The sequence below is a fragment of the Panicum virgatum genome, chromosome 9K, assembly GCF_016808335.1.
Source record: "Panicum virgatum strain AP13 chromosome 9K, P.virgatum_v5, whole genome shotgun sequence".
NCBI classification, from domain to species: domain Eukaryota; kingdom Viridiplantae; phylum Streptophyta; class Magnoliopsida; order Poales; family Poaceae; genus Panicum; species Panicum virgatum.
Window position 1 is genome coordinate 52,549,365 of NC_053144.1, and position 12,972 is coordinate 52,562,336.

At 39.2% G+C, this 12,972-nt stretch overlaps 1 pseudogene; it reads right to left on the minus strand.

Annotated features, from left to right (window-relative positions):
- Positions 1-1,932: 1,932 nt before the first annotated feature.
- Positions 1,933-12,009, minus strand: LOC120648114 (annotated as a pseudogene).
- Between the last annotated feature and the right edge of the window lie 963 nt (positions 12,010-12,972).

Consider the following 12,972-nt stretch of genomic DNA (forward strand, 5'->3'; position numbering starts at 1 on the left):
ATTTTCTGTTGGATTCTGATTGTATATGGCAGATAGTATACCTGCAATTTCATTTGTGTCCATATTATTCCGTAGAGGTCAACTTTTTACATAGTTATAGTTCGGGAAATATCAATATATTAACATATTTATCAATCGTTGCACTGCTTATTAATTATTTTTTAGCTTGGTGTCGTAATTTAAAGGAATGAGAAAAGTCATTATAAACAGCTATTCATATTATGCTATTCTTATTATGTTAGTGACGGGCTGTTTAGGTCAATCGCAATGGAAGTTTTATAGAAGAGGCACGAGAATTGAATTTCATGCAGAGTCGTTATGAAGAGAGAAGAGTGAGAGTTTTATGGGATGATAAAGGAGTTTCATCACCATGATACTTTTCTAATTCAGTTATCGAGTTTTCAATTTTAGTAATTGTGCGATGACACTTTCCACAAAGACTGGCCTTATACTTATCCTCACTCTCAAAGTCTCACTAATAGTTTACTTTCCATCTTTTCTTTCATCTCAGGCTTGATGGTTTATTTTCATGTTGGCAATTTGAGAAGAAGATTGCAAAAAGAAAAAAAAATCCAATGATCACCCAATAGGTAACAAATTTGAATATATGGACCAAGGGAAATTTTACATTGCTATTGTCAAGTTGGGAAAACATTCACCCAATCTGAGCAAAGATGATAGGTTCGGCTTTGGTTGTTTAAAGTTTTAGAAAATTTGAACATTTTTTTGTCAAATCTTAGACATGAACAAACTACTAAGTTTCAGTGGTTAACATAATTGGTTAGTGGTTTCATTTGAAGAAAAAGTTGTGGAAGACTGGAAGTTGCTTAGTCCTAACAAAGAAGTTGAATCCATATCACATTTTCCAAACTTGGCTTATATAGTTTAGTATTCACTCGTGGGTCGCTAGCTCTGTTTAGTTGGTGAAAAGTTGTTGGTTTTGATACTGTAGCATATTTCGTTGTTACTTGACAAATAATGTCCAATTATGAATTAATTAGACTTAAAAGATTAATCTCCTGCTAATCAGTTGGAATGTGTAATTAGTTATTTTTTCAACTGCATTTAATGCTCCATGCATGTGTTCGAACATTCGATGTGACAGGTACTGTAGAATTTTTTTGGGAACTAAACAATACCTAAGAAGGAATGATTAAAAGGACTAGTAATTTCAGTACGATCACAGATTTTTTTTATAATTTTCACCGGTAAGACCTTGCCGAGTTTTATGTCGTAGTGTCACTAAATTGCCGATCACCTTCATATTGTTGTGGATGTAATATCTGCATCTATATTAAGATACCACTTTATATTTTCAAACGGTTTGGACCCGCAAAAAAAACGGTTTGGATGATTGGATGCATAAAAACCTCCCTCTACGAGTCTCGATTTCACTGAAGTTGCCTGGGCTTTTCCTTCTCTGCATTCACGCCCAGCCGGGCCCAATTCAGGCGGCACCTCTTCGTTTCGTTCAGCCCAAAACGACAGCAACGCAGGCAGAAACCAAACCTTGCCGGCTGCGGCAGCCGGCAGAAGTTGTCGGAGTCGGAGGTCGTGAATGGGGTTTCTCACCGGCGGGGGGCTACCGTGGCTCCGCCAGGTGGGCAGGCGCGACGCGACAGAGGTTGGCGATGCGCCGGTCGCCACCTGTCGTCCTCCTCCGTCGCGGGCTGGTACGGTGGCCCTGCCGTTCCGTGGCCGGTCACCCCTTCTCCTTGGTTCGCTCCTCTCATCTTTTCCTCACTTATCGCGGCGCGGCCCGGCTCCCAATATCTCATCCCATCATTTTCTCCCTGCTTTTAACCCCCCTTTTCCATCTGAAGTTCTGAATGCCCGTCTTTTTCCTTTTATGCGCGGAATTTTTGGCTGCTACGGCGCAGTGATGGCGTTAGCACTGACATTGTTCAGTTATAGGAGGAACAGTTTTGAACATGTGTTCAGGATTTAGTACTACTTTCACTTATTTTCCCCCTTACGCTAGCTAGAAACCAGAGGTCATTGGACTCCTCATTACACTGTGAATCACTCAACTATAGCAGAATTACATAGTTCCCTTCGCTTGCGCAGGGAGATTAAATTAAATTCAAGCTGCACGCGCCCTATATATTAGGGCCTTATGGACTGCCTGTGACTCCGTAGGCTGAGCAAACGGCATCTTTGAAACCTGCTAGCTTACTGGATCAGTGCGGAGGGAGCTTCCCTTCAAGGAATGATGAGAATAGTGCCAATGCCCTGCGAGGCTGGTAGTATGGGACCATGTGCCCGGCTCCTTTGACTGTTGCGAAGACCAAGCCTTTATACCCAACAACGTAGCCAGCAACCTGCCGTTTAATGAAGGATTAGGAAAAGGATGCTTGATGAAGCAATGCATTTATTAATAGTTTAGGGCAACTTTGCTTCAACTATAATTGTTTATGTTCAAACGTACTTCAGTTTTGATGTTTTGTTAATAGTTTAGGAACTTGGTTATCGAATTGCATTGGGGACTAGTGATCATTGCAAGTTCTGTTAAGCAACATGATGGACCCTTTTCTTTTTGATTTTTGCAGGAAGCATATATACAGCTTGATCCAAAGGAATCCTGCGACATAAATGCTAATATTCAATCATAATCATCTGATGAACACTGGGCTACGTACCTCATTATCGAGGCGCCATGGACGCCAAGATGTTTCAATAGGAAGCCCAAGAATGTCCAGCACATATTGTGTGGAAATGAATGAACACACTGCATCCATATCACCACTAGTACACAAAGGTAGAGTCTAAATCACAGTTTTATGATGTAACATATTAAGCTAAGTATTTTGTCACGCATGAACCTGAACATATGTACCTGTATAGCCATATTCTAATGCCACTTGAAATGACTTTCTTGATTGATGGCAGCATTGTCTCTGGCGAATCGTTCCAATTATCAAATACATGCTGACTGCTTGAATAAAAATATAAATTAATCATAAGCATGTCATACTGTACTGTTAAATTCTCCTTGATGCCCAATTGCTAATCTAGCAAGAGGTTTCTTGAAGCTGAACAAAATCTCAAGATATACCTGAATGAGTATGCACCGGGGCATATGCACACTCTTTACACGATTGAGGATGAATAATGCATGCATTTCGGTGCATACTCAATGGTGTCGGTATGCAGTGCATGTGACCCTAGACCCACCTTTGCTTTTCCCAAGACTAAATGGATAAATATCTTTATGATTTCAAATGATTGTTGAACTGGCTGAACATAGGCTTCAGAATCATCTGGCATTATTCCCCTTTTAATTTAGATTTATCAAGACCTTTTTGCATATAAAAATTTATGCTAAAGGAACATTTTTTTTTGTCAACAGTGGTTCACATACTCTCTGATGGTTGGCTCGTAGAGGCTGTCATTACCTTTTAGCATTAATGCTATTAAGAAGTGAGTGATGACAGATATATAAGTATTCTGTTCCTTTGGCTTATATAAGCATTGTTTGTACATAAAGCATATACCTTCCCCGATTGCTTTAGAAAAGCCAATAACAGATTGCTAATAGGGTCGCACAAGGGGTGTGGTCTGACAATGCACATAAATTGGAGGCAAATATGATAAACATATTCAGATATTCAATCCACATACCTACAATCCATCCATGGGTAGTCTAACCCTGTTGTGTTTGCATGGAGTGCCTTTTGAACCTCAGGACGGTTTAGGTAAGAGGAGACATAATGGTTTGTGCATGGATCACCAAACACTAACTGAAACTAAACCAAAGTTTCAGATCCCAAGGATCATATAGAAAGGGAATAAAAAAAAGCATATGTGAAACTTATGTTTGTTGCTGTATACCGAGTCCCTTGATTTTGAAGAATTCGAGGCATCATGGCATGTTGGTGCATAAATGTTATAGTCATCAACATTTCCTTTCTCCTGGGTAGCTAATTTCATGGCATTTTGGCAATCTTTAGTGTATGTCCCATTAAAGCCACATTTATCCTTGATGGCTCTGTAAGCTTTTCTAGAAATCATAGCATGCATCCAATAGTAGTCAAATGATGCTTTTAGAGTCAAATCGTCATCCAAGTCTGCATTTCCAATCTGATCAAGTTTTACAGTGTTATTACCATTGGTTAGAATTTACCGACCTTATAAGGTACAGAGGCAGTTATAGAGGAAAACTTACCGCAACACCTTTAAGCTTGATATTAGTTACATTGTTGGCTCTATTCTTAGAAACAATCAGATTAGCAAGCTCTGGTACATAGTGACCTGCATAGCTCTCACCAGTTATGAAGAAATCACGATCCTGATACTCAGGAAATTTCTCTAGCCAATTTACAAGAAAGGTATAAGCATCATCTGTGGTTCGTTGGTCGCCAATGTTATAATAATCTGAGGTAGTGTTCGAATATGAGTACCCAACACCAGCTGGGATCTCAACGAACAGCATATTGGCCACTGCATTTATGGACACATGGGTGTTAATCCAATTAACTTATTTAACTATTAATCTAGAGAAGGTTCAAAGTGATTGACCTCTGTTCCACGCATGTATTTTCCTGTACAGTGTCTTGTTGTCACTATGGACAGAGAAAGGACCAAGTTCAAGCATGGCTCCAGATCCAAAGGATGAACAGCCAGGCCCTGCAGATCCAGTAAGTGTTTCACCTTATTCACTGAAAACTAGCATCTTGCTGTAGCATTGCAAACAGACATGATATGTGTACTAGTATCATGGACGTGATTTTTTCCAGATGTTTGCTGACCCTCATTATGGCAAGCAAATAAACCTAAAATAGTTTATAACAGCATCTTGAAGAAAATTCTGCAGACATATGAGGTTCACTGTTTATGCACTAAAATGTATTACAAATCGCAGCGAATAGAGTCAGTGGCATACCTCCATTCAGCCATAGGACTAGCGGTTTGTCCAAAGGATCTTGAGGATCCTCAACGAAGTAGTAGAACAAAGCCCTTCCAGCCTTTGCATCCACTGTGACATATCCTGCATATTGGTCAAATTCTACTACCCCTGTTTGCCCTGGCAGTGACACAATCTTATCCTGCTCCTGTAGATTGTTTTTTGGGCCTCTATGCACCAAGGGACTAGTCCCATTCTTCAGAGTCAAATCTTTTCTTCCTTCAATATATTTGCCGGATAATCTGAAATCATCAAATTCAAGAGGCTGGTTGGCCTGGTTTCTAGTGTCTGTGTTTGCAGCACTGAAGTATAACAAGGACCAAAGTATCAGGAGGCCTCTTTTCATCTTGATAGGAAGCGTGTGCATGGATTCTTGGTGTCTTGTGCTAGGTTGCCATTGGTCAATCTTTATTTATAGAGGGGACATTCTGTTTGCAGTACAGTTGAATAGTCCTCCAAGGAAACCATAATATGATTGATCCTTTGACTTTTCCGTGCAAGTTGGACTTAAAGCTCTTAATATTCTATCTTTCAGATGGCATCTATATTTGTAATGCCAACGGTGTTCAATTGAAATTCTAAGTTTCTTTTTGTTGTTTGCGACCTAACAAAGTCAGCACAATTCCTAGAAAGCCACAAGAGCTATCTCTAGCTCAATTACACTCATTATATGGGAAAGAAAAGGAAAATGTATGCAAATCAGATTGAGGGTGCCTCATCCATCTCAACATTGATTAAATGTTCTATGTATATGGGAGCTTTGGATTTATTTTGCTTAGTTTTATACTTCCTCATAAGCTTCTTGTTCACTCGATTATATTCTGTCAAGATTCCCAGGCATCTTTACTTTAGTGTGTCTTTCTTCTGTGGTCCTTAGTCTAAACCAAGGGATTGCACTGCATCAGTTGCTTCTTCTGATTGCCTTTTAACAGGAGTACTGTAAATTGTAAAATCATATTTCAGCAATAAACATTTGGTAATCCATCATTCCCACAGAGCTAGGTGAAGTAAGACTTCTGGCTTAGTGCAATGATCATTATCACAGAGAAATATGCTGTTTCCTAGTTTCTGTGTGGCTTGACTTGTTACTCTCTTAAATTGAGGCTCCGCTTTAGTTGATAAAAGCTTGTGAAAATTGGTGAGGATTCATGATTCTTTTGTACTGTTGGTTTCATTTGGTTTATGTGAAGCTAATCACAATGTCGTTGCACAAAATTGTTCTCTTGGAGTGTTGATTTTTTTCCCTTGAAGCAAGTAAACATGTTGATACTATATTGATGCATCGGCAGTTGACTTCTTGCCATTTCCACTTCAATGAAGTTGAATGTTATTTCCATGTTCCATCTCATGAATCTTCAAAATAATAAACTGATCCACCTTCCAAGTATGTGTGGACATTCCATTTCGTTGTTGTGGTGTGACTTTCAAGCAACCTGCCCTTTCATCTGAAACTTTCCTGTAGAAAGGTAGATTCCAAACTTGAGCTGTGAGCGTGGAACAAATATTTTCACCAAATGTTAACAAATATCTTCAGGAAAAGGAACTTGAAAATAACAATATTTTAGGAAGGGGATAGTCTCCTGGTCTCTTTTTTTTCTTTCTAAACTTGCTGCCTTTGAATAGACCATCTCTTACCGTAGATCTATGCGGGCATCATATAACCATTGTATTAGTGCATTTCTTTCTTTCCTTATTTTTCTTTTCCAGTTAGTTGTCATGCACTGAGTGGACCCACTTTGGGTTAGAGTTGAAAAACGAGTTGATGGGACAGGAGGTATCAACTTTTGAAGGGAATCCCACTTTCTAGTTGTGCACACATGCAAAATGCCTTCCAAGACAACACATATTGTCAAAGAGAGAACTCAGAGAAGTGAGTAAGAGGAAGGAAGATGCATAGAGCAAGGCTTAGAAAGGCAACAAGGAATATTTCCTCCTGTTGGTATTCTGGTCCCTTATGAATTCATATGTTTACCATTATCAATAAAGAAAAACTTCTATAGTCAGGTCAAGTTTACTCTGTACAAAAAAAAAACCTATTAAATATCCTTCAGTGACCATACAAAAAGGATTCCCTAACACCAATGGGGTCAAAGTCAACTCTTTCTTTTTTTGTCTGTTTGACTTTTGTAGGTTGCAGATTGGCAAGGAACCTGTCAATACTTTTCTTGAGCAAACCAAGGCATTCTCTGCTGTTGGCAGGGGCAAAGCTAGAGCCCTAACAACCCCTGTGCACAACTTAGCACTGTATTGCTCTAGCATGCTATAAAGATACATCGATACTTTTTTTTCCTGGCATACATTGATACTTTTATAAATTGATAATAGAGTGATTATACATATGTATATTTAAAAAAAACATGGCTAAAGTTTTCTTAGACAAAGGAACAAATGACTAAATTATATTGATATTGGCTAAGAAAAATTCGTTAAGCTAGCCCCTTTAAAAGCTTCTCTGAAACTCGTGTCTTTCGTAATTAAAATTGGATGATTTTGTATGGAAGTCCATTTTACTGTAGCCTGGCTAGGTTTAAATTTGTCTCTCAAATTAAATGATAGAGGAGACAATAACAAACAAAAGTAATTCTTTTAAGGGAACGTATCAGGTGCAAACTAACATCTCCGTGCAAACTATGAAAACTTCAATCTGAGTCATTGGATCAACATCCAAGGGGTATGGCGGATTGGTTAATTACAATCTGGACCCGCCCTTGAATTGGGTAATCACACTTTTGCAAATCCCCCTCTCACCTCTTTGCGCCTCTCTCCTTGGATGTTGATCTGATGGCCCAAATTGAAGTTTCCATAGTTTGCACGGAGAGGTTGGTTTGCACCTGATATGTTCCCTTTTTTTAAACATATTTTAGATAGAGTTGATGGCTATCCGTTCCAAATCTCCAATATGTTTCTTAATTGCATCCACTTCATCATGAAGTCCACATCAGCTTAATTTCAATAATTCGTTATATGCAAATAATAGGGTACTCCCTCCATCCACAAATATAAATGATTCTGAGTTTGTTCTAAGTCAACTTATCCTACGTTTCACCAAATTTAATAGAAGATCATCTGCCACGTTAAAGAAGCAAAGCCATAATCTCTTGTATTTATGGGCACATGAAGTATTACATAAATACATAGACATACAAAACATGGTGAAATATATTTTACAAGCCAGTTTTATCAATACACTAAAGGTAATATAATAGAAACCCAAATTGTTGAAAAAAAAATCAAAGCTATATTCATCAAAGTAAGACCCTGAAGCATAGATAATCTATTTGTTTTAGAAAAATTGGAAGGAGTAAGAGAGAACTAGATCAAAGATTTGAAAGAAAAAAAATTCTGGAGTGGCCGTTGTTGAGATCCTGCTTGCTCGGCTGCACACTGAACAGAACCAGGCGTGATGCACATGTTGGCCAGGCTGGACCGAGTGTGGTGCAAATTCTTTGGCCTAGGTGATGCACAACTGGTGAATTCTAGCACTAACAATGGAAAAATCGTTTGAACCCTGGTGCCAGTGCACCAGGCACCATGTGTTAGGTTTCATGCACCAACCAGATGAACCCAAAAGCTTTGGGAAGAGGTGGGCAATCCACTAATACTTCACAACACTCCCACTCACATGCAGCCGGAACAAGGCGCAAATGTGGAAATAAAGAAGGGAGCGGAGGACTTAAAAGATGCCTCTACCAAGACTCGAACTCGAGACCTCTGGTTTTGATACCATGTTAGGTTTCATGCACCAACCAGATGAACCCAAAAGCTTAAGCTATTGGGAAGAGGTGGGCAATCCACTAATACTTCACAACACCATGAACGTGGCTTTGCCACTGGCTGTTGGATTGCTTGATGGTCTTCTTTAGATGCTGTTAGAGAATCATCGAGTGGTCCGTTGAAAAATACAGCAATGAGGGTAACCTTAGGACGCCAAGTCTAGGAAGCTGGCCCTTCTGATTCGAAATTTATGTCATTTTATAATTTCTGCCAGTCAACCTTTTGTAACTTTGACCCTCAATACATAAAGAACGACTTAGGCTTAGAATTTAAGATAGCTGCTACTTGGTTCATAAGGAGAAGTACTTTCATAGCATTTAAATATGTTTATTTGAAATGACACATTTTAAAGAAATTGTTAGCCAGGTACCACATTGTAGATCATTATTTATTTTGAACCCATGATGCTGTTCAAGAATATAATTTTACAGTTTAGCTGTAAAGTTTATGATCTGCTACTTCTCTTTATTAAAGTTTGAGTTTCATCCAACTAAAATTGATTGGAGCAATACATGAGAAACATCCACAAACGTACACCTCTTTCCACTATTTCCTTTAAGTACAATTCTGATCTACTAAATGTGAAACTCAAAGCATCTGAAAAATCATAAGCTGGTTTGTATTTGGCACAAAAAATGCAACCATTTCATGATAAGTACTTCATCAGAATCGTTTAGGCTTTAGACTTTTTGAGGAAACTGGATGATTCAGAATATAATGTTCATTCTTTTTAATAATCTCCTTCAATGCAAGCAAGCCTACTATGTTTGGCTAGTACATTTCTATTATTTTTCTGCTGAACTCTGGTCTATCTTCATTGTAAGGAACAATGAAAGAATAGAATATTGTAAAATTCCAATCATTCAGGGGGCAGCTCCCCATGCAGGAACGACGAGAATAAGGTGAGTGCCCTTTGGGGTTGGTAGGTAGGAACCATATGTCCAGCTCCTCTGACGATTGCAAATACCAGACCTTTGTACTCAACAACATAGCCTCCAACCTGCCATCTCATTAAGAAACAACGGCATTCAGAATCCTACACGGCAACAAATGGTTATATCATACCATACCATTTAGTTTTTATTTCTACTTCATACCTCATCATCATCAGAATACCATGCTCGCCATGATGATTTTATCTGCGGCCCCAGGATGTCTAATGAATACAGTGTTGAAGTTACTTGACACACGGCATCAATATCACCACTGAAAGGTAAAATAGGTCATTTCTTAGTAGGCTGGCCTAAATCAAATTCGATCCAAATCCTAAGGATTTCTAACCAAATGACCCATATCCAAACATGACTTTTGTAATGCTTGAGCCTTGAGGATTTACCTATACAGCCACGTGCTTACTCCACTTGAAATTAAATGCTGAATAGAATAGATGGTAGCATAGAGACTTGGGCATCTTTCCAATTTTCAGGAGATATGATATGACTGGTGCTCAGAAAGCATATACAACTTTATTAAGCTACCAGAAGGCTGAATTTTATTATGAAATACTTGAAAGAACATCAGTTTTGTTTCTTTCACCTGCAATCCGACCATGGTTGCTTCAGTCCTGTGGTATTAGCATGAAATGCTCTCTGCACCTCGTGACGGGTGAGATATGATCGCATATAGTAACTGGCACAGGGGTCGATGTTGATTACCTGCAACATCATACCATCAGTGCGGGACAAGTTGAACCTGTTTAAAATCTGCTAGATGACTTTTACCGAGGCATGCTGCTGTTGGGGAGCAGAAGCATCCCAGCAGAAGGATGCATAGATGTTGGATTGATCAATGAGGCCCTTCTCATGGTTAGCTGCTTCTGCTTCTATCGCAGCTCTACAGAGGCCTGTGTATGTTCTATTAATTATTAAAGCTGCAATTTTCCTGGACTGCTTTGTGAGTTTCTTTGGAGATCATAGCATGTGTCCAGTAGTAATCGATGGCTGCTCTTGTGTTTGTCATCATCCAAGTACGCATTCCCAATCTGTTTGCAATATGTGAATGCTAAATTATAATATGAGTATATACTTTGATACTTGGAAGCGTTACTTAATACTAACTGTTATTGTTCGAAACTTACAGCAACTCCTTTGAGATTGATCATAGTGGTGTTCATGATTTTGTTTTTTGACAGAATAGTGTTGGCAAGCTGTGGTATGTAGTGGCCACCATAACTTTCACCAGTTATAAAGAAGCTGCGGCCCTTGTACTCTGGGAACCTCTCAAGCCAATTGATGAGGAAAGTATATGCATCTGCTGCGGTGCTCCTGTCACCTGTGTTATTGTAATCTGATGTTCTGTTCGAGTATGAGAATCCAACACCAGCAGGGCTCTCAAGAAAGTGCATGTTTGCCACTGTCATTTGGGAATGATCAGTCAGCACAGAGGTATAATGAGTGTAATTGTCATATGTGGCCTTGTGGGAATCAGCCTACCACTGTTCCATGCATATTTGTTTCTGGACAGCGTCTTGTTATCTCTGTTGATGAAGAATGGTTCAATTTCAAGCATAGCTCCTCCCAGAGAAGAACAACCAGGCCCTGAAATTTCAAGGTAACTCTTTCTGTAATTGCAAAAGAATATCACATGGTAGAATTGTTGGCTGCATGATTTTTCTAGGAACATATGTCTAAATGCTAAGGAAAGTTCCAGCTGAAAAACATTTGTGTGTCGAAATAAACCGCATAGCAATTAGTTCCGTACCTCCGTTCAACCAAAGGACCAATGGCTTGGTAGATGGTTCTTCAGCAGCCTCTGCAAAGTAGTAAAAGAGGGCCTTCCCAGTTGTTGCATCAACTGTGACGTAGCCTGCATACTGATCAAAGGCAGCCTTCCCCGGCTGCCCAGGAAGCATTTTTCAGCCCATCCTGCAGAGACCCACATATATTGGACGATCCACACTCCCACTCATAAGCATTTCATTGTCTATTCCCGATCAGTTTGCATCTCCATTCTTAACCTGGAGAACTGCAGTCGGCCAGCCTCATCAGCAAGTGACACTTGTATGAGTATGAGGCAGAACAATTGGATCAATTGGATGGCAAATGCATCTTTTCTGATCTTGGAGGCCAAAGGAGAACACCTCTGACAAGAACTGCCCATGGCTGGTGTTTTCTGTTGGGCCTACTCTGGATAATTTGGAAGGGTCTTATATAGAGCCTAGAGGGAGCCGTATATGGTTGTCATCTTTATCTTGTTGGGTTGTTTGATCAGAAATAGATGCACCGGAATACTGGATCATGCCAAGTATATGACCCCATAGCAGTGTTATAGCAATAACTGATTCTTGAATGTGCATAGAGAGAAATGCATGGTGTCTTTTTGTTTAAACCTTGCGCTCCAAATTTAGTGCCTTGCTCGGTTGGGTTGATCCAATTGTAACATGAAGGTGTATGGACGTATCAGTCAAGAATGAAAAGGAATTAATATAGAAAAGGTACATCTTGCTTGCGTTTTTTTTAGATCTGAATACTTTGGTAAAGATATCAGATGGGGCATCCCAGTGTGGGTACGATACTATTTGGTACTCTTGAACTTTAAAGTTGCGTGGACGATTGGCATCTGTTCCATTGGACCACAAGTGGGGATGAGGAATTTGTGCTCGGAGGACTGATTTTGCACGCAACAGTGTTATCAAATTTGCATCCTTGTTATTATTTCTTAGCACTCAACCTTCTCGTATCATTCATTTTTCAGGATCTGCCAAGCAAGCGGAAGCTGCCATAGTGACTGAAAGTTTACTTGGTTCATGTGAACCGACCACGCCAAAATTTGACTGGAATGTGTACTTTTTAAAAGGGCTAATGAATAAGCAAGCGATTGGCCTTGCATCAGCATCAGATATCTTGTCCTATCCTTTTCCTAGCACTGTTTCTGGCCCCACGGATTCGAAGAGAGATCCATTGAAGTCTACTGCTACATACGGATAGAAGACGCTTCATGCATGGCCATTTTTGCAGCTTCCTTATCCGATGCGTCCAATAGGGTACTACATAATATAATCGTTGTGCTCACGGTTTGTATTGTTTTACTAGCTACCCTATAAATCTATCTAGGTTTGTACTAACTCATACTTCTCTAATTTTTACCACTAATATCTTTTCTAGATTTATTATTAAAAAATCATAATAGATCCTGTCCCCTTCTGAAAAAACATATGGCCCCTGTCATTTAAAATAGTATATTTTTTTACGGATGTTACTAGTCAAAATAAATTTAAAAAAGTTTGACCTAGGACAGACCTAGATGGTTTTAGAGAAAATAGTATTTTTTGTCATGTTTCTTTTATGAATGCACTG